The sequence below is a fragment of the Pelobates fuscus genome, chromosome 3 (genome assembly GCF_036172605.1).
Source record: "Pelobates fuscus isolate aPelFus1 chromosome 3, aPelFus1.pri, whole genome shotgun sequence".
NCBI lineage: Eukaryota > Metazoa > Chordata > Amphibia > Anura > Pelobatidae > Pelobates > Pelobates fuscus.
In genome coordinates, this window is record NC_086319.1 from 399,049,148 (window position 1) to 399,072,954 (window position 23,807).

At 39.2% G+C, this 23,807-nt stretch overlaps 11 non-coding genes across 11 annotated transcripts; all 11 read left to right on the forward strand.

The window, feature by feature from the left end:
* Positions 1-1,583: 1,583 nt before the first annotated feature.
* On the forward strand, positions 1,584-1,655 carry TRNAG-UCC (transfer RNA glycine (anticodon UCC)). Its single transcript has one exon. It is a non-coding gene; the product is annotated as a tRNA-Gly (tRNA).
* Positions 1,656-3,167: 1,512 nt separating this feature from the next.
* On the forward strand, positions 3,168-3,239 carry TRNAG-UCC (transfer RNA glycine (anticodon UCC)). The gene has a single exon. It is a non-coding gene; the product is annotated as a tRNA-Gly (tRNA).
* Positions 3,240-4,750: 1,511 nt separating this feature from the next.
* On the forward strand, positions 4,751-4,822 carry TRNAG-UCC (transfer RNA glycine (anticodon UCC)). Its single transcript has one exon. It is a non-coding gene; the product is annotated as a tRNA-Gly (tRNA).
* A 1,511-nt stretch (positions 4,823-6,333) lies between these two features.
* TRNAG-UCC (transfer RNA glycine (anticodon UCC)) lies at positions 6,334-6,405 on the forward strand. Its single transcript has one exon. It is a non-coding gene; the product is annotated as a tRNA-Gly (tRNA).
* A 3,065-nt stretch (positions 6,406-9,470) lies between these two features.
* On the forward strand, positions 9,471-9,542 carry TRNAG-UCC (transfer RNA glycine (anticodon UCC)). The gene has a single exon. It is a non-coding gene; the product is annotated as a tRNA-Gly (tRNA).
* Positions 9,543-12,111: 2,569 nt separating this feature from the next.
* On the forward strand, positions 12,112-12,183 carry TRNAG-UCC (transfer RNA glycine (anticodon UCC)). Its single transcript has one exon. It is a non-coding gene; the product is annotated as a tRNA-Gly (tRNA).
* Positions 12,184-13,664: 1,481 nt separating this feature from the next.
* On the forward strand, positions 13,665-13,736 carry TRNAG-UCC (transfer RNA glycine (anticodon UCC)). The gene has a single exon. It is a non-coding gene; the product is annotated as a tRNA-Gly (tRNA).
* Positions 13,737-14,192: 456 nt separating this feature from the next.
* Positions 14,193-14,264, forward strand: TRNAG-UCC (transfer RNA glycine (anticodon UCC)). The gene has a single exon. It is a non-coding gene; the product is annotated as a tRNA-Gly (tRNA).
* Positions 14,265-14,720: 456 nt separating this feature from the next.
* On the forward strand, positions 14,721-14,792 carry TRNAG-UCC (transfer RNA glycine (anticodon UCC)). The gene has a single exon. It is a non-coding gene; the product is annotated as a tRNA-Gly (tRNA).
* Positions 14,793-18,914: 4,122 nt separating this feature from the next.
* TRNAG-UCC (transfer RNA glycine (anticodon UCC)) lies at positions 18,915-18,986 on the forward strand. Its single transcript has one exon. It is a non-coding gene; the product is annotated as a tRNA-Gly (tRNA).
* Positions 18,987-20,436: 1,450 nt separating this feature from the next.
* On the forward strand, positions 20,437-20,508 carry TRNAG-UCC (transfer RNA glycine (anticodon UCC)). The gene has a single exon. It is a non-coding gene; the product is annotated as a tRNA-Gly (tRNA).
* The last annotated feature ends 3,299 nt before the right edge of the window (positions 20,509-23,807 follow it).

The following is a 23,807-nucleotide window of genomic DNA, read 5'->3' on the forward strand; positions in this document are numbered from 1 at the left end:
GCGTTGGTGGTATAGTGGTGAGCATAGCTGCCTTCCAAGCAGTTGACCCGGGTTCGATTCCTGGCCAACGCAAGAAAATCTGATTTTACGACACTGTAGTCAGCAAATTTTGCGTTCCTATTTAACATTCTCAACGACTGTTACTGCTCTTGTTGCTGAATCAACAACATTTTGTGCTGGATCATGCTCTACATAGATCAGATATGAATGACTCTCGGAAATTGTCAATCACTTAGCGTTTTTTGTTTTTTAATTTTTTTTCTTGTACAATAACGGTCATTTTAAGCACGGCTCTCGAAAATCTGAACCGTATCAGTTTGGAAGAACCCAATTTTTGGGAAGTGCCCAAGTCAATTTAAAATTTCTGCAATAGATTTTTTTCATCTTATTCCAATAAACAGTGTGCTTGCAAAGTTTGAAACAGCGAAATGTGAACTTAGACTAGGCGAGCGTTCTTGAGAGATCAGGAAGCTTGTTTGAAAATGTGACCGTATGGCTCGTGGTGTCGGTAAAACCAAAATGCATCAAGCGTTGGTGGTATAGTGGTGAGCATAGCTGCCTTCCAAGCAGTTGACCCGGGTTCGATTCCTGGCCAACGCAAGAAAATCTGATTTTACGACACTGTAGTCAGCAAATTTTGCGTTCCTATTTAACATTCTCAACGACTGTTACTGCTCTTGTTGCTGAATCAACAACATTTTGTGCTGGATCATGCTCTACATAGATCAGATATGAATGACTCGCGGAAATTGTCAATCACTTTGGGTTTTTTGTTTTTGAATTTTTTTCTTGTACAATAACGGTCATTTTAAGCACGGCTCTCGAAAATCTGAACCGTATCAGTTTGGAAGAACCCAATTTTTGGGAAGTGCCCAAGTCAATTTAAAATTTCTGCAATAGATTTTTTTCATCTTATTCCAATAAACAGTGTGCTTGCAAAGTTTGAAACAGCGAAATGTGAACTTAGACTAGGCGAGCGTTCTTGAGAGATCAGGAAGCTTGTCTGAAAATGTGACCGTATGGCTTGTGGTGTCGGTAACACTAAAACACATCAAGCGTTGGTGGTATAGTGGTGAGCATAGCTGCCTTCCAAGCAGTTGACCTGGGTTCGATTCCCGGCCAACGCAAGAAAATCTGATTTTACGACACTGTAGTCAGCAAATTTTGCGTTCCTATTTAACATTCTCAACGACTGTTACTGCTCTTGTTGCTGAATCAACAACATTTTGTGCTGGATCATGCTCTACATAGATCAGATATGAATGACTCTCGGAAATTGTCAATCACTTAAGGTTTTTTGTTTTTTAATTTTTTTTCTTGTACAATAACGGTCATTTTAAGCACGGCTCTCGAAAATCTGAACCGTATCAGTTTGGAAGAACCCAATTTTTGGGAAGTGCCCAAGTCAATTTAAAATTTCTGCAATAGATTTTTTTCATCTTATTCCAATAAACAGTGTGCTTGCAAAGTTTGAAACAGCGAAATGTGAACTTAGACTAGGCGAGCGTTCTTGAGAGATCAGGAAGCTTGTTTGAAAATGTGACCGTATGGCTCGTGGTGTCGGTAAAACCAAAATGCATCAAGCGTTGGTGGTATAGTGGTGAGCATAGCTGCCTTCCAAGCAGTTGACCCGGGTTCGATTCCCGGCCAACGCAAGAAAATCTGATTTTACGACACTGTAGTCAGCAAATTTTGCGTTCCTATTTAACATTCTCAACGACTGTTACTGCTCTTGTTGCTGAATCAACAACATTTTGTGCTGGATCATGCTCTACATAGATCAGATATGAATGACTCGCGGAAATTGTCAATCATTTTGGGTTTTTTGTTTTTTAATTTTTTTTCTTGTACAATAACGATCATTTTAAGCACGGCTCTCGAAAATCTGAACCGTATCAGTTTGGAAGAACCCAATTTTTGGGAAGTGCCCAAGTCAATTTAAAATTTCTGCAATAGATTTTTTTCATCTTATTCCAATAAACAGTGTGCTTGCAAAGTTTGAAACAGCGAAATGTGAACTTAGACTAGGCGAGCGTTCTTGAGAGATCAGGAAGCTTGTCTGAAAATGTGACCGTATGGCTCGTGGTGTCGGTAAAACCAAAATGCATCAAGCGTTGGTGGTATAGTGGTGAGCATAGCTGCCTTCCAAGCAGTTGACCCGGGTTCGATTCCTGGCCAACGCAAGAAAATCTGATTTTACGACACTGTAGTCAGCAAATTTTGCGTTCCTATTTAACATTCTCAACGACTGTTACTGCTCTTGTTGCTGAATCAACAACATTTTGTGCTGGATCATGCTCTACATAGATCAGATATGAATGACTCGTGGAAATTGTCAATCACTTTGGGTTTTTTGTTTTTTAATTTTTTTTCTTGTACAATAACGGTCATTTTAAGCACGGCTCTCGAAAATCTGAACCGTATCAGTTTGGAAGAACCCAATTTTTGGGAAGTGCCCAAGTCAATTTAAAATTTCTGCAATAGATTTTTTTCATCTTATTCCAATAAACAGTGTGCTTGCAAAGTTTGAAACAGCGAAATGTGAACTTAGACTAGGCGAGCGTTCTTGAGAGATCAGGAAGCTTGTCTGAAAATGTGACCGTATGGCTCGTGGTGTCGGTAAAACCGAAACGCATCAAGTGTTGGTGGTATAGTGGTGAGCATAGCTGCCTTCCAAGCAGTTGACCCGGGTTTGATTCCCGGCCAACGCAAGAAAATCTGATTTTACGACACTGTAGTCAGCAAATTTTGCGTTCCTATTTAACATTCTCAACGACTGTTACTGCTCTTGTTGCTGAATCAACAAAATTTTGTGCTGGATCATGTTCTACGTAGGTCAGATATGAATGACTCGCGGAAATTGTCAATCACTTTGGGTTTTTTGTTTTTTAATTTTTTTTCTTGTACAATAACGGTCATTTTAAGCACGGCTCTCGAAAATCTGAACCGTATCAGTTTGGAAGAACCCAATTTTTGGGAAGTGCCCAAGTCAATTTAAAATTTCTGCAATAGATTTTTTTCATCTTATTCCAATAAACAGTGTGCTTGCAAAGTTTGAAACAGCGAAATGTGAACTTAGACTAGGCGAGCGTTCTTGAGAGATCAGGAAGCTTGTTTGAAAATGTGACCGTATGGCTCGTGGTGTCGGTAAAACTAAAATGCATCAAGCGTTGGTGGTATAGTGGTGAGCATAGCTGCCTTCCAAGCAGTTGACCCGGGTTCGATTCCCGGCCAACGCAAGAAAATCTGATTTTACGACACTGTAGTCAGCAAATTTTGCGTTCCTATTTAACATTCTCAACGACTGTTACTGCTCTTGTTGCTGAATCAACAACATTTTGTGCTGGATCATGCTCTACATAGATCAGATATGAATGACTCGCGGAAATTGTCAATCATTTTGGGTTTTTTGTTTTTTAATTTTTTTTCTTGTACAATAACGGTCATTTTAAGCACGGCTCTCGAAAATCTGAACCGTATCAGTTTGGAAGAACCCAATTTTTGGGAAGTGCCCAAGTCAATTTAAAATTTCTGCAATAGATTTTTTTCATCTTATTCCAATAAACAGTGTGCTTGCAAAGTTTGAAACAGCGAAATGTGAACTTAGACTAGGCGAGCGTTCTTGAGAGATCAGGAAGCTTGTCTGAAAATGTGACCGTATGGCTCGTGGTGTCGGTAAAACCAAAATGCATCAAGCGTTGGTGGTATAGTGGTGAGCATAGCTGCCTTCCAAGCAGTTGACCCGGGTTCGATTCCTGGCCAACGCAAGAAAATCTGATTTTACGACACTGTAGTCAGCAAATTTTGCGTTCCTATTTAACATTCTCAACGACTGTTACTGCTCTTGTTGCTGAATCAACAACATTTTGTGCTGGATCATGCTCTACATAGATCAGATATGAATGACTCGCGGAAATTGTCAATCACTTTGGGTTTTTTGTTTTTGAATTTTTTTCTTGTACAATAACGGTCATTTTAAGCACGGCTCTCGAAAATCTGAACCGTATCAGTTTGGAAGAACCCAATTTTTGGGAAGTGCCCAAGTCAATTTAAAATTTCTGCAATAGATTTTTTTCATCTTATTCCAATAAACAGTGTGCTTGCAAAGTTTGAAACAGCGAAATGTGAACTTAGACTAGGCGAGCGTTCTTGAGAGATCAGGAAGCTTGTCTGAAAATGTGACCGTATGGCTTGTGGTGTCGGTAACACTAAAACACATCAAGCGTTGGTGGTATAGTGGTGAGCATAGCTGCCTTCCAAGCAGTTGACCTGGGTTCGATTCCCGGCCAACGCAAGAAAATCTGATTTTACGACACTGTAGTCAGCAAATTTTGCGTTCCTATTTAACATTCTCAACGACTGTTACTGCTCTTGTTGCTGAATCAACAACATTTTGTGCTGGATCATGCTCTACATAGATCAGATATGAATGACTCTCGGAAATTGTCAATCACTTAAGGTTTTTTGTTTTTTAATTTTTTTTCTTGTACAATAACGGTCATTTTAAGCACGGCTCTCGAAAATCTGAACCGTATCAGTTTGGAAGAACCCAATTTTTGGGAAGTGCCCAAGTCAATTTAAAATTTCTGCAATAGATTTTTTTCATCTTATTCCAATAAACAGTGTGCTTGCAAAGTTTGAAACAGCGAAATGTGAACTTAGACTAGGCGAGCGTTCTTGAGAGATCAGGAAGCTTGTTTGAAAATGTGACCGTATGGCTCGTGGTGTCGGTAAAACCAAAATGCATCAAGCGTTGGTGGTATAGTGGTGAGCATAGCTGCCTTCCAAGCAGTTGACCCGGGTTCGATTCCCGGCCAACGCAAGAAAATCTGATTTTACGACACTGTAGTCAGCAAATTTTGCGTTCCTATTTAACATTCTCAACGACTGTTACTGCTCTTGTTGCTGAATCAACAACATTTTGTGCTGGATCATGCTCTACATAGATCAGATATGAATGACTCGCGGAAATTGTCAATCATTTTGGGTTTTTTGTTTTTTAATTTTTTTTCTTGTACAATAACGGTCATTTTAAGCACGGCTCTCGAAAATCTGAACCGTATCAGTTTGGAAGAACCCAATTTTTGGGAAGTGCCCAAGTCAATTTAAAATTTCTGCAATAGATTTTTTTCATCTTATTCCAATAAACAGTGTGCTTGCAAAGTTTGAAACAGCGAAATGTGAACTTAGACTAGGCGAGCGTTCTTGAGAGATCAGGAAGCTTGTCTGAAAATGTGACCGTATGGCTCGTGGTGTCGGTAAAACCAAAATGCATCAAGCGTTGGTGGTATAGTGGTGAGCATAGCTGCCTTCCAAGCAGTTGACCCGGGTTCGATTCCTGGCCAACGCAAGAAAATCTGATTTTACGACACTGTAGTCAGCAAATTTTGCGTTCCTATTTAACATTCTCAACGACTGTTACTGCTCTTGTTGCTGAATCAACAACATTTTGTGCTGGATCATGCTCTACATAGATCAGATATGAATGACTCGCGGAAATTGTCAATCACTTTGGGTTTTTTGTTTTTGAATTTTTTTCTTGTACAATAACGGTCATTTTAAGCACGGCTCTCGAAAATCTGAACCGTATCAGTTTGGAAGAACCCAATTTTTGGGAAGTGCCCAAGTCAATTTAAAATTTCTGCAATAGATTTTTTTCATCTTATTCCAATAAACAGTGTGCTTGCAAAGTTTGAAACAGCGAAATGTGAACTTAGACTAGGCGAGCGTTGTTGAGAGATCAGGAAGCTTGTCTGAAAATGTGACCGTATGGCTTGTGGTGTCGGTAACACTAAAACACATCAAGCGTTGGTGGTATAGTGGTGAGCATAGCTGCCTTCCAAGCAGTTGACCTGGGTTCGATTCCCGGCCAACGCAAGAAAATCTGATTTTACGACACTGTAGTCAGCAAATTTTGCGTTCCTATTTAACATTCTCAACGACTGTTACTGCTCTTGTTGCTGAATCAACAACATTTTGTGCTGGATCATGCTCTACATAGATCAGATATGAATGACTCTCGGAAATTGTCAATCACTTAAGGTTTTTTGTTTTTTAATTTTTTTTCTTGTACAATAACGGTCATTTTAAGCACGGCTCTCGAAAATCTGAACCGTATCAGTTTGGAAGAACCCAATTTTTGGGAAGTGCCCAAGTCAATTTAAAATTTCTGCAATAGATTTTTTTCATCTTATTCCAATAAACAGTGTGCTTGCAAAGTTTGAAACAGCGAAATGTGAACTTAGACTAGGCGAGCGTTCTTGAGAGATCAGGAAGCTTGTTTGAAAATGTGACCGTATGGCTCGTGGTGTCGGTAAAACCAAAATGCATCAAGCGTTGGTGGTATAGTGGTGAGCATAGCTGCCTTCCAAGCAGTTGACCCGGGTTCGATTCCCGGCCAACGCAAGAAAATCTGATTTTACGACACTGTAGTCAGCAAATTTTGCGTTCCTATTTAACATTCTCAACGACTGTTACTGCTCTTGTTGCTGAATCAACAACATTTTGTGCTGGATCATGCTCTACATAGATCAGATATGAATGACTCGCGGAAATTGTCAATCATTTTGGGTTTTTTGTTTTTTAATTTTTTTTCTTGTACAATAACGGTCATTTTAAGCACGGCTCTCGAAAATCTGAACCGTATCAGTTTGGAAGAACCCAATTTTTGGGAAGTGCCCAAGTCAATTTAAAATTTCTGCAATAGATTTTTTTCATCTTATTCCAATAAACAGTGTGCTTGCAAAGTTTGAAACAGCGAAATGTGAACTTAGACTAGGCGAGCGTTCTTGAGAGATCAGGAAGCTTGTCTGAAAATGTGACCGTATGGCTCGTGGTGTCGGTAAAACCAAAATGCATCAAGCGTTGGTGGTATAGTGGTGAGCATAGCTGCCTTCCAAGCAGTTGACCCGGGTTCGATTCCTGGCCAACGCAAGAAAATCTGATTTTACGACACTGTAGTCAGCAAATTTTGCGTTCCTATTTAACATTCTCAACGACTGTTACTGCTCTTGTTGCTGAATCAACAACATTTTGTGCTGGATCATGCTCTACATAGATCAGATATGAATGACTCGTGGAAATTGTCAATCACTTTGGGTTTTTTGTTTTTTAATTTTTTTTCTTGTACAATAACGGTCATTTTAAGCACGGCTCTCGAAAATCTGAACCGTATCAGTTTGGAAGAACCCAATTTTTGGGAAGTGCCCAAGTCAATTTAAAATTTCTGCAATAGATTTTTTTCATCTTATTCCAATAAACAGTGTGCTTGCAAAGTTTGAAACAGCGAAATGTGAACTTAGACTAGGCGAGCGTTCTTGAGAGATCAGGAAGCTTGTCTGAAAATGTGATCGTATGGCTCGTGGTGTCGGTAAAACCGAAACGCATCAAGTGTTGGTGGTATAGTGGTGAGCATAGCTGCCTTCCAAGCAGTTGACCCGGGTTTGATTCCCGGCCAACGCAAGAAAATCTGATTTTACGACACTGTAGTCAGCAAATTTTGCGTTCCTATTTAACATTCTCAACGACTGTTACTGCTCTTGTTGCTGAATCAACAAAATTTTGGGCTGGATCATGCTCTACATAGATCAGATATGAATGACTCTCGGAAATTGTCAATCACTTTGGGTTTTTTGTTTTTTAATTTTTTTTCTTGTACAATAACGGTCATTTTAAGCACGGCTCTCGAAAATCTGAACCGTATCAGTTTGGAAGAACCCAATTTTTGGGAAGTGCCCAAGTCAAGTTAAAATTTCTGCAATAGATTTTTTTCATCTTATTCCAATAAACAGTGTGCTTGCAAAGTTTGAAACAGCGAAATGTGTACTTAGACTAGGCGAGCGTTCTTGAGAGATCAGGAAGCTTGTCTGAAAATGTGACCGTATGGCTTGTGGTGTCGGTAAAACTAAAACACATCAAGCGTTGGTGGTATAGTGGTGAGCATAGTTGCCTTCCAAGCAGTTGACCCGGGTTCGATTCCCGGCCAACGCAAGAAAATCTGATTTTACGACACTGTAGTCAGCAAATTTTGCGTTCCTATTTAACATTCTCAACGACTGTTACTGCTCTTGTTGCTGAATCAACAACATTTTGTGCTGGATCATGCTCTACATAGATCAGATATGAATGACTCGCGGAAATTGTCAATCACTTTGGGTTTTTTGTTTTTTAATTTTTTTTCTTGTACAATAACGGTCATTTTAAGCACGGCTCTCGAAAATCTGAACCGTATCAGTTTGGAAGAACCCAATTTTTGGGAAGTGCCCAAGTCAAGTTAAAATTTCTGCAATAGATTTTTTTCATCTTATTCCAATAAACAGTGTGCTTGCAAAGTTTGAAACAGCGAAATGTGAACTTAGACTAGGCGAGCGTTCTTGAGAGATCAGGAAGCTTGTCTGAAAATGTGACCGTATAGCTCGTGGTGTCGGTAAAACTAAAACACATCAAGCGTTGGTGATATAGTGGTGAGCATAGCTGCCTTCCAAGCAAGAAAATCTGATTTTACGACACTGTAGTCAGCAAATTTTGCGTTCCTATTTAACATTCTCAACGACTGTTACTGCTCTTGTTGCTGAATCAACAACATTTTGTGCTGGATCATGCTCTACATAGATCAGATATAAATGACACGCGGAAATTGTCAATCACTTTGGGTTTTTTGTTTTTTAATTTTTTTTCTTGTACAATAACGGTCATTTTAAGCACGGCTCTCGAAAATCTGAACCGTATCAGTTTGGAAGAACCCAATTTTTGGGAAGTGGCCAAGTCAATTTAAAATTTCTGCAATAGATTTTTTTCATCTTATTCCAATAAACAGTGTGCTTGCAAAGTTTGAAACAGCGAAATGTGAACTTAGACTAGGCGAGCGTTCTTGAGAGATCAGGAAGCTTGTTTGAAAATGTGACCGTATGGCTCGTGGTGTCGGTAAAACCAAAATGCATCAAGCGTTGGTGGTATAGTGGTGAGAATAGCTGCCTTCCAAGCAGTTGACCCGGGTTCGATTCCCGGCCAACGCAAGAAAATCTTATTTTACGACACTGTAGTCAGCAAATTTTGCGTTCCTATTTAACATTCTCAACGACTGTTACTGCTCTTGTTGCTGAATCAACAACATTTTGTGCTGGATCATGCTCTACATAGATCAGATATGAATGACTCGCGGAAATTGTCAATCACTTTGGGTTTTTTGTTTTTTAATTTTTTTTCTTGTACAATAACGGTCATTTTAAGCACGGCTCTCGAAAATCTGAACCGTATCAGTTTGGAAGAACCCAATTTTTGGGAAGTGCCCAAGTCAATTTAAAATTTCTGCAATAGATTTTTTTCATCTTATTCCAATAAACAGTGTGCTTGCAAAGTTTGAAACAGCGAAATGTGAACTTAGACTAGGCGAGCGTTCTTGAGAGATCAGGAAGCTTGTCTGAAAATGTGACCGTATGGCTTGTGGTGTCGGTAAAACTAAAACACATCAAGCGTTGGTGGTATAGTGGTGAGCATAGCTGCCTTCCAAGCAGTTGACCCGGGTTCGATTCCCGGCCAACGCAAGAAAATCTGATTTTACGACACTGTAGTCAGCAAATTTTGCGTTCCTATTTAACATTCTCAACGACTGTTACTGCTCTTGTTGCTGAATCAACAACATTTTGTGCTGGATCATGCTCTACATAGATCAGATATGAATGACTCGCGGAAATTGTCAATCACTTTGGGTTTTTTGTTTTTTAATTTTTTTTCTTGTACAATAACGATCATTTTAAGCACGGCTCTCGAAAATCTGAACCGTATCAGTTTGGAAGAACCCAATTTTTGGGAAGTGCCCAAGTCAATTTAAAATTTCTGCAATAGATTTTTTTCATCTTATTCCAATAAACAGTGTGCTTGCAAAGTTTGAAACAGCGAAATGTGAACTTAGACTAGGCGAGCGTTCTTGAGAGATCAGGAAGCTTGTCTGAAAATGTGACCGTATGGCTCGTGGTTTCGGTAAAACTAAAATACATCAAGTGTTGGCTGTATAGTGGTGAGCATAGCTGCCTTCCAAGCAGTTGACCCGGGTTTTATTCCCGGCCAACGCAAGAAAATCTGATTTTACGACACTGTAGTCAGCAAATTTTGCGTTCCTATTTAACATTCTCAACGACTGTTACTGCTCTTGTTGCTGAATCAACAACATTTTGTGCTGGATCATGCTCTACATAGATCAGATATGAATGACTCTCGGAAATTGTCAATCACTTTGGGTTTTTTGTTTTTTAATTTTTTTTCTTGTACAATAACGGTCATTTTAAGCACGGCTCTCGAAAATCTGAACCGTATCAGTTTGGAAGAACCCAATTTTTGGGAAGTGCCCGAAGTCAAGTTAAAATTTCTGCAATAGATTTTTTTCATCTTATTCCAATAAACAGTGTGCTTGCAAAGTTTGAAACAGCGAAATGTGAACTTAGACTAGGCGAGCGTTCTTGAGAGATCAGGAAGCTTGTCTGAAAATGTGACCGTATGGCTCGTGGTGTCGGTAAAACTAAAACACATCAAGCGTTGGTGATATAGTGGTGAGCATAGCTGCCTTCCAAGCAGTTGACCCCGGTTTGATTCCCGGCCAACGCAAGAAAATCTGATTTTACGACACTGTAGTCAGCAAATTTTGCGTTCCTATTTAACATTCTCAACGACTGTTACTGCTCTTGTTGCTGAATCAACAACATTTTGTGCTGGATCATGCTCTACATAGATCAGATATAAATGACTCGCGGAAATTGTCAATCACTTTGGGTTTTTTGTTTTTTAATTTTTTTTCTTGTACAATAACGGTCATTTTAAGCACGGCTCTCGAAAATCTGAACCGTATCAGTTTGGAAGAACCCAATTTTTGGGAAGTGCCCAAGTCAAGTTAAAATTTCTGCAATAGATTTTTTTCATCTTATTCCAATAAACAGTGTGCTTGCAAAGTTTGAAACAGCGAAATGTGAACTTAGACTAGGCGAGCGTTCTTGAGAGATCAGGAAGCTTGTCTGAAAATGTGACCGTATGGCTCGTGGTGTCGGTAAAACTAAAACACATCAAGCGTTGGTGATATAGTGGTGAGCATAGCTGCCTTCCAAGCAGTTGACCCCGGTTTGATTCCCGGCCAACGCAAGAAAATCTGATTTTACGACACTGTAGTCAGCAAATTTTGCGTTCCTATTTAACATTCTCAACGACTGTTACTGCTCTTGTTGCTGAATCAACAACATTTTGTGCTGGATCATGCTCTACATAGATCAGATATAAATGACTCGCGGAAATTGTCAATCACTTTGGGTTTTTTGTTTTTTAATTTTTTTTCTTGTACAATAACGGTCATTTTAAGCACGGCTCTCGAAAATCTGAACCGTATCAGTTTGGAAGAACCCAATTTTTGGGAAGTGCCCAAGTCAAGTTAAAATTTCTGCAATAGATTTTTTTCATCTTATTCCAATAAACAGTGTGCTTGCAAAGTTTGAAAGAGCGAAATGTGAACTTAGACTAGGCGAGCGTTCTTGAGAGATCAGGAAGCTTGTCTGAAAATGTGACCGTATGGCTCGTGGTGTCGGTAAAACTAAAACACATCAAGCGTTGGTGATATAGTGGTGAGCATAGCTGCCTTCCAAGCAGTTGACCCCGGTTTGATTCCCGGCCAACGCAAGAAAATCTGATTTTACGACACTGTAGTCAGCAAATTTTGCGTTCCTATTTAACATTCTCAACGACTGTTACTGCTCTTGTTGCTGAATCAACAACATTTTGTGCTGGATCATGCTCTACATAGATCAGATATAAATGACTCGCGGAAATTGTCAATCACTTTGGGTTTTTTGTTTTTTAATTTTTTTTCTTGTACAATAACGGTCATTTTAAGCACGGCTCTCGAAAATCTGAACCGTATCAGTTTGGAAGAACCCAATTTTTGGGAAGTGCCCAAGTCAATTTAAAATTTCTGCAATAGATTTTTTTCATCTTATTCCAATAAACAGTGTGCTTGCAAAGTTTGAAACAGCGAAATGTGAACTTAGACTAGGCGAGCGTTCTTGAGAGATCAGGAAGCTTGTTTGAAAATGTGACCGTCTGGCTCGTGGTGTCGGTAAAACCAAAATGCATCAAGCGTTGGTGGTATAGTGGTGAGCATAGCTGCCTTCCAAGCAGTTGACCCGGGTTCGATTCCCGGCCAACGCAAGAAAATCTGATTTTACGACACTGTAGTCAGCAAATTTTGCGTTCCTATTTAACATTCTCAACGACTGTTACTGCTCTTGTTGCTGAATCAACAACATTTTGTGCTGGATCATGCTCTACATAGATCAGATATAAATGACTCTCGGAAATTGTCAATCACTTTGGGTTTTTTGTTTTTTAATTTTTTTTCTTGTAAAATAACGGTCATTTTAAGCACGGCTCTCGAAAATCTGAACCGTATCAGTTTGGAAGAACCCAATTTTTGGGAAGTGCCCAAGTCAAGTTAAAATTTCTGCAATAGATTTTTTTCATCTTATTCCAATAAACAGTGTGCTTGCAAAGTTTGAAACAGCGAAATGTGTACTTAGACTAGGCGAGCGTTCTTGAGAGATCAGGAAGCTTGTCTGAAAATGTGACCGTATGGCTTGTGGTGTCGGTAAAACTAAAACACATCAAGCGTTGGTGGTATAGTGGTGAGCATAGTTGCCTTCCAAGCAGTTGACCCGGGTTCGATTCCCGGCCAACGCAAGAAAATCTGATTTTACGACACTGTAGTCAGCAAATTTTGCGTTCCTATTTAACATTCTCAACGACTGTTACTGCTCTTGTTGCTGAATCAACAACATTTTGTGCTGGATCATGCTCTACATAGATCAGATATGAATGACTCGCGGAAATTGTCAATCACTTTGGGTTTTTTGTTTTTTAATTTTTTTTCTTGTACAATAACGGTCATTTTAAGCACGGCTCTCGAAAATCTGAACCGTATCAGTTTGGAAGAACCCAATTTTTGGGAAGTGCCCAAGTCAAGTTAAAATTTCTGCAATAGATTTTTTTCATCTTATTCCAATAAACAGTGTGCTTGCAAAGTTTGAAACAGCGAAATGTGAACTTAGACTAGGCGAGCGTTCTTGAGAGATCAGGAAGCTTGTCTGAAAATGTGACCGTATGGCTCGTGGTGTCGGTAAAACTAAAACACATCAAGCGTTGGTGATATAGTGGTGAGCATAGCTGCCTTCCAAGCAAGAAAATCTGATTTTACGACACTGTAGTCAGCAAATTTTGCGTTCCTATTTAACATTCTCAACGACTGTTACTGCTCTTGTTGCTGAATCAACAACATTTTGTGCTGGATCATGCTCTACATAGATCAGATATAAATGACTCGCGGAAATTGTCAATCACTTTGGGTTTTTTGTTTTTTAATTTTTTTTCTTGTACAATAACGGTCATTTTAAGCACGGCTCTCGAAAATCTGAACCGTATCAGTTTGGAAGAACCCAATTTTTGGGAAGTGGCCAAGTCAATTTAAAATTTCTGCAATAGATTTTTTTCATCTTATTCCAATAAACAGTGTGCTTGCAAAGTTTGAAACAGCGAAATGTGAACTTAGACTAGGCGAGCGTTCTTGAGAGATCAGGAAGCTTGTTTGAAAATGTGACCGTATGGCTCGTGGTGTCGGTAAAACCAAAATGCATCAAGCGTTGGTGGTATAGTGGTGAGCATAGCTGCCTTCCAAGCAGTTGACCCGGGTTCGATTCCCGGCCAACGCAAGAAAATCTGATTTTACGACACTGTAGTCAGCAAATTTTGCGTTCCTATTTAACATTCTCAACGACTGTTACTGCTCTTGTTGCTGAATCAACAACATTTTGTGCTGGATCATGCTCTACATAGATCAGATATGAATGACTCGCGGAAATTGTCAATCACTTTGGGTTTTTTGTTTTTTAATTTTTTTTCTTGTACAATAACGGTCATTTTAAGCACGGCTCTCGAAAATCTGAACCGTATCAGTTTGGAAGAACCCAATTTTTGGGAAGTGCCCAAGTCAATTTAAAATTTCTGCAATATATTTTTTTCATCTTATTCCAATAAACAGTGTGCTTGCAAAGTTTGAAACAGCGAAATGTGAACTTAGACTAGGCGAGCGTTCTTGAGAGATCAGGAAGCTTGTCTGAAAATGTGACCGTATGGCTTGTGGTGTCGGTAAAACTAAAACACATCAAGCGTTGGTGGTATAGTGGTGAGCATAGCTGCCTTCCAAGCAGTTGACCCGGGTTCGATTCCCGGCCAACGCAAGAAAATCTGATTTTACGACACTGTAGTCAGCAAATTTTGCGTTCCTATTTAACATTCTCAACGACTGTTACTGCTCTTGTTGCTGAATCAACAACATTTTGTGCTGGATCATGCTCTACATAGATCAGATATGAATGACTCGCGGAAATTGTCAATCACTTTGGGTTTTTTGTTTTTTAATTTTTTTTCTTGTACAATAACGGTCATTTTAAGCACGGCTCTCGAAAATCTGAACCGTATCAGTTTGGAAGAACCCAATTTTTGGGAAGTGCCCAAGTCAATTTAAAATTTCTGCAATAGATTTTTTTCATCTTATTCCAATAAACAGTGTGCTTGCAAAGTTTGAAACAGCGAAATGTGAACTTAGACTAGGCGAGCGTTCTTGAGAGATCAGGAAGCTTGTTTGAAAATGTGACCGTATGGCTCGTGGTGTCGGTAAAACCAAAATGCATCAAGCGTTGGTGGTATAGTGGTGAGCATAGCTGCCTTCCAAGCAGTTGACCCGGGTTCGATTCCCGGCCAACGCAAGAAAATCTGATTTTACGACACTGTAGTCAGCAAATTTTGCGTTCCTATTTAACATTCTCAACGACTGTTACTGCTCTTGTTGCTGAATCAACAACATTTTGTGCTGGATCATGCTCTACATAGATCAGATATGAATGACTCGCGGAAATTGTCAATCACTTTGGGTTTTTTGTTTTTTAATTTTTTTTCTTGTACAATAACGGTCATTTTAAGCACGGCTCTCGAAAATCTGAACCGTATCAGTTTGGAAGAACCCAATTTTTGGGAAGTGCCCAAGTCAATTTAAAATTTCTGCAATAGATTTTTTTCATCTTATTCCAATAAACAGTGTGCTTGCAAAGTTTGAAACAGCAAAATGTGAACTTAGACTAGGCAAGCGTTCTTGAGAGATCAGGAAGCTTGTCTGAAAATGTGACCGTATGGCTTGTGGTGTCGGTAAAACCAAAATGCATCAAGCGTTGGTGGTATAGTGGTGAGCATAGCTGCCTTCCAAGCAGTTGACCCGGGTTCGATTCCTGGCCAATGCAAGAAAATCTGATTTTACGACACTGTAGTCAGCAAATTTTGCGTTCCTATTTAACATTCTCAACGACTGTTACTGCTCTTGTTGCTGAATCAACAACATTTTGTGCTGGATCATGCTCTACATAGATCAGATATGAATGACTCGCGGAAATTGTCAATCACTTTGGGTTTTTTGTTTTTTAATTTTTTTTCTTGTACAATAACGGTCATTTTAAGCACGGCTCTTGAAAATCTGAACCGTATCAGTTTGGAAGAACCCAATTTTTGGGAAGTGCCCAAGTCAATTTAAAATTTCTGCAATAGATTTTTTTCATCTTATTCCAATAAACAGTGTGCTTGCAAAGTTTGAAACAGCGAAATGTGAACTTAGACTAGGCGAGCGTTCTTGAGAGATCAGGAAGCTTGTCTGAAAATGTGACCGTATGGCTCGTGGTGTCGGTAAAACCAAAACGCATCAAGCGTTGGTGGTATAGTGGTGAGCATAGCTGCCTTCCAAGCAGTTGACCCGGGTTTGATTCCCGGCCAACGGAAGAAAATCTGATTTTACGACACTGTAGTCAGCAAATTTTGCGTTCCTATTTAACATTCTCAACGACTGTTACTGTTCTTGTTGCTGAATCAACAACATTTTGTGCTGGATCATGCTCTACGTAGATCAGATATGAATGACTCGCGGAAATTGTCAATCACTTTGGGTTTTTTGTTTTTTAATTTTTTTTCTTGTACAATAACGGTCATTTTAAGCACGGCTCTCGAAAATCTGAACCGTATCAGTTTGGAAGAACCCAATTTTTGGGAAGTGCCCAAGTCAATTTAAAATTTCTGCAATAGATTTTTTTCATCTTATTCCATTAAACAGTGTGCTTGCAAAGTTTGAAACAGCGAAATGTGAACTTAGACTAGGCGAGCGTTCTTGAGAGATCAGGAAGCTTGTCTGAAAATGTGACCGTATGGCTCGTGGTGTCGGTAAAACCAAAACGCATCAAGTGTTGGTGGTATAGTGGTGAGCATAGCTTCCTTCCAAGCAGTTGACCCGGGTTCGATTCCCGGCCAACGCAAGAAAATCTGATTTTACGACACTGTAGTCAGCAAATTTTGCGTTCCTATTTAACATTCTCAACGACTGTTACTGCTCTTGTTGCTGAATCAACAACATTTTGTGCTGGATCATGCTCTACATAGATCAGATATAAATGACTCGCGGAAATTGTCAATCACTTTGGGTTTTTTGTTTTTTATTTTTTTTTCTTGTACAATAACGGTCATTTTAAGCACGGCTCTCGAAAATCTGAACCGTATCAGTTTGGAAGAACCCAATTTTTGGGAAGTGCCCAAGTCAATTTAAAATTTCTGCAATATATTTTTTTCATCTTATTCCAATAAACAGTGTGCTTGCAAAGTTTGAAACAGCGAAATGTGAACTTAGACTAGGCGAGCGTTCTTGAGAGATCAGGAAGCTTGTTTGAAAATGTGACCGTATGGCTCGTGGTGTCGGTAAAACCAAAATGCATCAAGCGTTGGTGGTATAGTGGTGAGCATAGCTGCCTTCCAAGCAGTTGACCCGCGTTTTATTCCCGGCCAACGCAAGAAAATCTGATTTTACGACACTGTAGTCAGCAAATTTTGCGTTCCTATTTAACATTCTCAACGACTGTTACTGCTCTTGTTGCTGAATCAACAAAATTTTGTGCTGGATCATGCTCTACATAGATCAGATATGAATGACTCTCGGAAATTGTCAATCACTTTGGGTTTTTTGTTTTTTAATTTTTTTTCTTGTACAATAACGGTCATTTTAAGCACGGCTCTCGAAAATCTGAACCGTATCAGTTTGGAAGAACCTTATTTTTGGGAAGTGCCCAAGTCAATTTAAAATTTCTGCAATAGATTTTTTTCATCTTATTCCAATAAACAGTGTGCTTGCAAAGTTTGAAACAGCGAAATGTGAACTTAGACTAGGCGAGCGTTCTTGAGAGATCCGGAAGCTTGTTTGAAAATGTGACCGTCTGGCTCGTGGTGTCGGTAAAACCAAAATGCATCAAGCGTTGGTGGTATAGTGGTGAGCATAGCTGCCTTCCAAACAGTTGACCCGGGTTCGATTCCCGGCCAAAGCAAGAAAATCTGATTTTACGACACTGTAGTCAGCAAATTTTGCGTTCCTATTTAACATTCTCAACGACTGTTACTGCTCTTGTTGCTGAATCAACAACATTTTGTGCTGGATCATGCTCTACATAGATCAGATATGAATGACTCGCGGAAATTGTCAATCACTTTGGGTTTTTTGTTTTTTAATTTTTTTTCTTGTACAATAACGGTCATTTTAAGCACGGCTCTCGAAAATCTGAACCGTATCAGTTTGGAAGAACCCAATTTTTGGGAAGTGCCCAAGTCAAGTTAAAATTTCTGCAATAGATTTTTTTCATCTTATTCCAATAAACAGTGTGCTTGCAAAGTTTGAAACAGCGAAATGTGTACTTAGACTAGGCGAGCGTTCTTGAGAGATCAGGAAGCTTGTCTGAAAATGTGACCGTATGGCTTGTGGTGTCGGTAAAACTAAAACACATCAAGTGTTGGTGGTATAGTGGTGAGCATAGCTGCCTTCCAAGCAGTTGACCCGGGTTCGATTCCCGGCCAACGCAAGAAAATCTGATTTTACGACACTGTAGTCAGCAAATTTTGCGTTCCTATTTAACATTCTCAACGACTGTTACTGCTCTTGTTGCTGAATCAACAACATTTTGTGCTGGATCATGCTCTACATAGATCAGATATGAATGACTCGCGGAAATTGTCAATCACTTTGGGTTTTTTGTTTTTTAATTTTTTTTTCTTGTACAATAACGGTCATTTTAAGCACGGCTCTCGAAAATCTGAACCGTATCAGTTTGGAAGAACCCAATTTTTGGGAAGTGCCCAAGTCAAGTTAAAATTTCTGCAATAGATTTTTTTCATCTTATTCCAATAAACAGTGTGCTTGCAAAGTTTGAAACAGCGAAATGTGTACTTAGACTAGGCGAGCGTTCTTGAGAGATCAGGAAGCTTGTCTGAAAATGTGACCGTATGGCTCGTGGTGTCGGTAAAACTAAAACACATCAAGCGTTGGTGATATAGTGGTGAGCATAGCTGCCTTCCAAGCAAGAAAATCTGATTTTACGACACTGTAGTCAGCAAATTTTGCGTTCCTATTTAACATTCTCAACGACTGTTACTGCTCTTGTTGCTGAATCAACAACATTTTGTGCTGGATCATGCTCTACATAGATCAGATATAAATGACTCGCGGAAATTGTCAATCACTTTGGGTTTTTTGTTTTTTAATTTTTTTTCTTGTACAATAACGGTCATTTTAAGCACGGCTCTCGAAAATCTGAACCGTATCAGTTTGGAAGAACCCAATTTTTGGGAAGTGGCCAAGTCAAGTTAAAATTTCTGCATTAGATTTTTTTCATCTTATTCCAATAAACAGTGTGCTTGCAAAGTTTGAAAAAGCGAAATGTGAACTTAGACTAGGCGAGCGTTCTTGAGAGATCAGGAAGCTTGTTTGAAAATGTGACCGTATGGCTCGTGGTGTCGGTAAAACCAAAATGCATCAAGCGTTGGTGGTATAGTGGTGAGCATAGCTGCCTTCCAAGCAGTTGACCCGGGTTCGATTCCCGGCCAACGCAAGAAAATATGATTTTACGACACTGTAGTCAGCAAATTTTGCGTTCCTATTTAACATTCTCAACGACTGTTACTGCTCTTGTTGCTGAATCAACAACATTTTGTGCTGGATCATGCTCTACATAGATCAGATATGAATGACTCGCGGAAATTGTCAATCACTTTGGGTTTTTTGTTTTTTAATTTTTTTTCTTGTACAATAACGGTCATTTTAAGCACGGCTCTCGAAAATCTGAACCGTATCAGTTTGGAAGAACCCAATTTTTGGGAAGTGCCCAAGTCAAGTTAAAATTTCTGCAATAGATTTTTTTCATCTTATTCCAATAAACAGTGTGCTTGCAAAGTTTGAAACAGCGAAATGTGAACTTAGACTAGGCGAGCGTTCTTGAGAGATCAGGAAGCTTGTCTGAAAATGTGACCGTATGGCTCGTGGTGTCGGTAAAACTAAAACACATCAAGCGTTGGTGATATAGTGGTGAGCATAGCTGCCTTCCAAGCAAGAAAATCTGATTTTACGACACTGTAGTCAGCAAATTTTGCGTTCCTATTTAACATTCTCAACGACTGTTACTGCTCTTGTTGCTGAATCAACAACATTTTGTGCTGGATCATGCTCTACATAGATCAGATATGAATGACTCGCGGAAATTGTCAATCACTTTGGGTTTTTTGTTTTTTAATTTTTTTTCTTGTACAATAACGGTCATTTTAAGCACGGCTCTCGAAAATCTGAACCGTATCAGTTTGGAAGAACCCAATTTTTGGGAAGTGCCCAAGTCAAGTTAAAATTTCTGCAATAGATTTTTTTCATCTTATTCCAATAAACAGTGTGCTTGCAAAGTTTGAAACAGCGAAATGTGAACTTAGACTAGGCGAGCGTTCTTGAGAGATCAGGAAGCTTGTCTGAAAATGTGACCGTATGGCTCGTGGTGTCGGTAAAACTAAAACACATCAAGCGTTGGTGATATAGTGGTGAGCATAGCTGCCTTCCAAGCAAGAAAATCTGATTTTACGACACTGTAGTCAGCAAATTTTGCGTTCCTATTTAACATTCTCAACGACTGTTACTGCTCTTGTTGCTGAATCAACAACATTTTGTGCTGGATCATGCTCTACATAGATCAGATATAAATGACTCGCGGAAATTGTCAATCACTTTGGGTTTTTTTTTTTTTAATTTTTTTTCTTGTACAATAACAGTCATTTTAAGCACGGCTCTCGAAAATCTGAACCGTATCAGTTTGGAAGAACCCAATTTTTGGGAAGTGGCCAAGTCAATTTAAAATTTCTGCAATAGATTTTTTTCATCTTATTCCAATAAACAGTGTGCTTGCAAAGTTTGAAAAAGCGAAATGTGAACTTAGACTAGGCGAGCGTTCTTGAGAGATCAGGAAGCTTGTTTGAAAATGTGACCGTATGGCTCGTGGTGTCGGTAAAACCAAAATGCATCAAGCGTTGGTGGTATAGTGGTGAGCATAGCTGCCTTCCAAGCAGTTGACCCGGGTTCGATTCCCGGCCAACGCAAGAAAATCTGATTTTACGACACTGTAGTCAGCAAATTTTGCGTTCCTATTTAACATTCTCAACGACTGTTACTGCTCTTGTTGCTGAATCAACAACATTTTGTGCTGGATCATGCTCTACATAGATCAGATATGAATGACTCGCGGAAATTGTCAATCACTTTGGGTTTTTTGTTTTTTAATTTTTTTTCTTGTACAATAACGGTCATTTTAAGCACGGCTCTCGAAAATCTGAACCGTATCAGTTTGGAAGAACCCAATTTTTGGGAAGTGCCCAAGTCAAGTTAAAATTTCTGCAATAGATTTTTTTCATCTTATTCCAATAAACAGTGTGCTTGCAAAGTTTGAAACAGCGAAATGTGTACTTAGACTAGGCGAGCGTTCTTGAGAGATCAGGAAGCTTGTCTGAAAATGTGACCGTATGGCTCGTGGTGTCGGTAAAACTAAAACACATCAAGCGTTGGTGATATAGTGGTGAGCATAGCTGCCTTCCAAGCAAGAAAATCTGATTTTACGACACTGTAGTCAGCAAATTTTGCGTTCCTATTTAACATTCTCAACGACTGTTACTGCTCTTGTTGCTGAATCAACAACATTTTGTGCTGGATCATGCTCTACATAGATCAGATATAAATGACTCGCGGAAATTGTCAATCACTTTGGGTTTTTTGTTTTTTAATTTTTTTTCTTGTACAATAACGGTCATTTTAAGCACGGCTCTCGAAAATCTGAACCGTATCAGTTTGGAAGAACCCAATTTTTGGGAAGTGGCCAAGTCAAGTTAAAATTTCTGCAATAGATTTTTTTCATCTTATTCCAATAAACAGTGTGCTTGCAAAGTTTGAAAAAGCGAAATGTGAACTTAGACTAGGCGAGCGTTCTTGAGAGATCAGGAAGCTTGTTTGAAAATGTGACCGTATGGCTCGTGGTGTCGGTAAAACCAAAATGCATCAAGCGTTGGTGGTATAGTGGTGAGCATAGCTGCCTTCCAAGCAGTTGACCCGGGTTCGATTCCTGGCCAACGCAAGAAAATCTGATTTTACGACACTGTAGTCAGCAAATTTTGCGTTCCTATTTAACATTCTCAACGACTGTTACTGCTCTTGTTGCTGAATCAACAACATTTTGTGCTGGATCATGCTCTACATAGATCAGATATGAATGACTCGCGGAAATTGTCAATCACTTTGGGTTTTTTGTTTTTTAATTTTTTTTCTTGTACAATAACGGTCATTTTAAGCACGGCTCTCGAAAATCTGAACCGTATCAGTTTGGAAGAACCCAATTTTTGGGAAGTGCCCAAGTCAAGTTAAAATTTCTGCAATAGATTTTTTTCATCTTATTCCAATAAACAGTGTGCTTGCAAAGTTTGAAACAGCGAAATGTGAACTTAGACTAGGCGAGCGTTCTTGAGAGATCAGGAAGCTTGTCTGAAAATGTGACCGTATGGCTCGTGGTGTCGGTAAAACTAAAACACATCAAGCGTTGGTGATATAGTGGTGAGCATAGCTGCCTTCCAAGCAAGAAAATCTGATTTTACGACACTGTAGTCAGCAAATTTTGCGTTCCTATTTAACATTCTCAACGACTGTTACTGCTCTTGTTGCTGAATCAACAACATTTTGTGCTGGATCATGCTCTACATAGATCAGATATAAATGACTCGCGGAAATTGTCAATCACTTTGGGTTTTTTGTTTTTTAATTTTTTTTCTTGTACAATAACGGTCATTTTAAGCACGGCTCTCGAAAATCTGAACCGTATCAGTTTGGAAGAACCCAATTTTTGGGAAGTGCCCAAGTCAAGTTAAAATTTCTGCAATAGATTTTTTTCATCTTATTCCAATAAACAGTGTGCTTGCAAAGTTTGAAACAGCGAAATGTGAACTTAGACTAGGCGAGCGTTCTTGAGAGATCAGGAAGCTTGTCTGAAAATGTGACCGTATGGCTCGTGGTGTCGGTAAAACTAAAACACATCAAGCGTTGGTGATATAGTGGTGAGCATAGCTGCCTTCCAAGCAAGAAAATCTGATTTTACGACACTGTAGTCAGCAAATTTTGCGTTCCTATTTAACATTCTCAACGACTGTTACTGCTCTTGTTGCTGAATCAACAACATTTTGTGCTGGATCATGCTCTACATAGATCAGATATGAATGACTCGCGGAAATTGTCAATCACATTGGGTTTTTTGTTTTTTAATTTTTTTTCTTGTACAATAACGGTCATTTTAAGCACGGCTCTCGAAAATCTGAACCGTATCAGTTTGGAAGAACCCAATTTTTGGGAAGTGCCCAAGTCAAGTTAAAATTTCTGCAATAGATTTTTTTCATCTTATTCCAATAAACAGTGTGCTTGCAAAGTTTGAAACAGCGAAATGTGAACTTAGACTAGGCGAGCGTTCTTGAGAGATCAGGAAGCTTGTCTGAAAATGTGACCGTATGGCTCGTGGTGTCGGTAAAACTAAAACACATCAAGCGTTGGTGATATAGTGGTGAGCATAGCTGCCTTCCAAGCAAGAAAATCTGATTTTACGACACTGTAGTCAGCAAATTTTGCGTTCCTATTTAACATTCTCAACGACTGTTACTGCTCTTGTTGCTGAATCAACAACATTTTGTGCTGGATCATGCTCTACATAGATCAGATATAAATGACTCGCGGAAATTGTCAATCACTTTGGGTTTTTTGTTTTTTAATTTTTTTTCTTGTACAATAACGGTCATTTTAAGCACGGCTCTCGAAAATCTGAACCGTATCAGTTTGGAAGAACCCAATTTTTGGGAAGTGCCCAAGTCAAGTTAAAATTTCTGCAATAGATTTTTTTCATCTTATTCCAATAAACAGTGTGCTTGCAAAGTTTGAAACAGCGAAATGTGTACTTAGACTAGGCGAGCGTTCTTGAGAGATCAGGAAGCTTGTCTGAAAATGTGACCGTATGGCTTGTGGTGTCGGTAAAACTAAAACACATCAAGCGTTGGTGATATAGTGGTGAGCATAGCTGCCTTCCAAGCAAGAAAATCTGATTTTACGACACTGTAGTCAGCAAATTTTGCGTTCCTATTTAACATTCTCAACGACTGTTACTGCTCTTGTTGCTGAATCAACAACATTTTGTGCTGGATCATGCTCTACATAGATCAGATATAAATGACTCGCGGAAATTGTCAATCACTTTGGGTTTTTTGTTTTTTAATTTTTTTTCTTGTACAATAACGGTCATTTTAAGCACGGCTCTCGAAAATCTGAACCGTATCAGTTTGGAAGAACCCAATTTTTGGGAAGTGGCCAAGTCAATTTA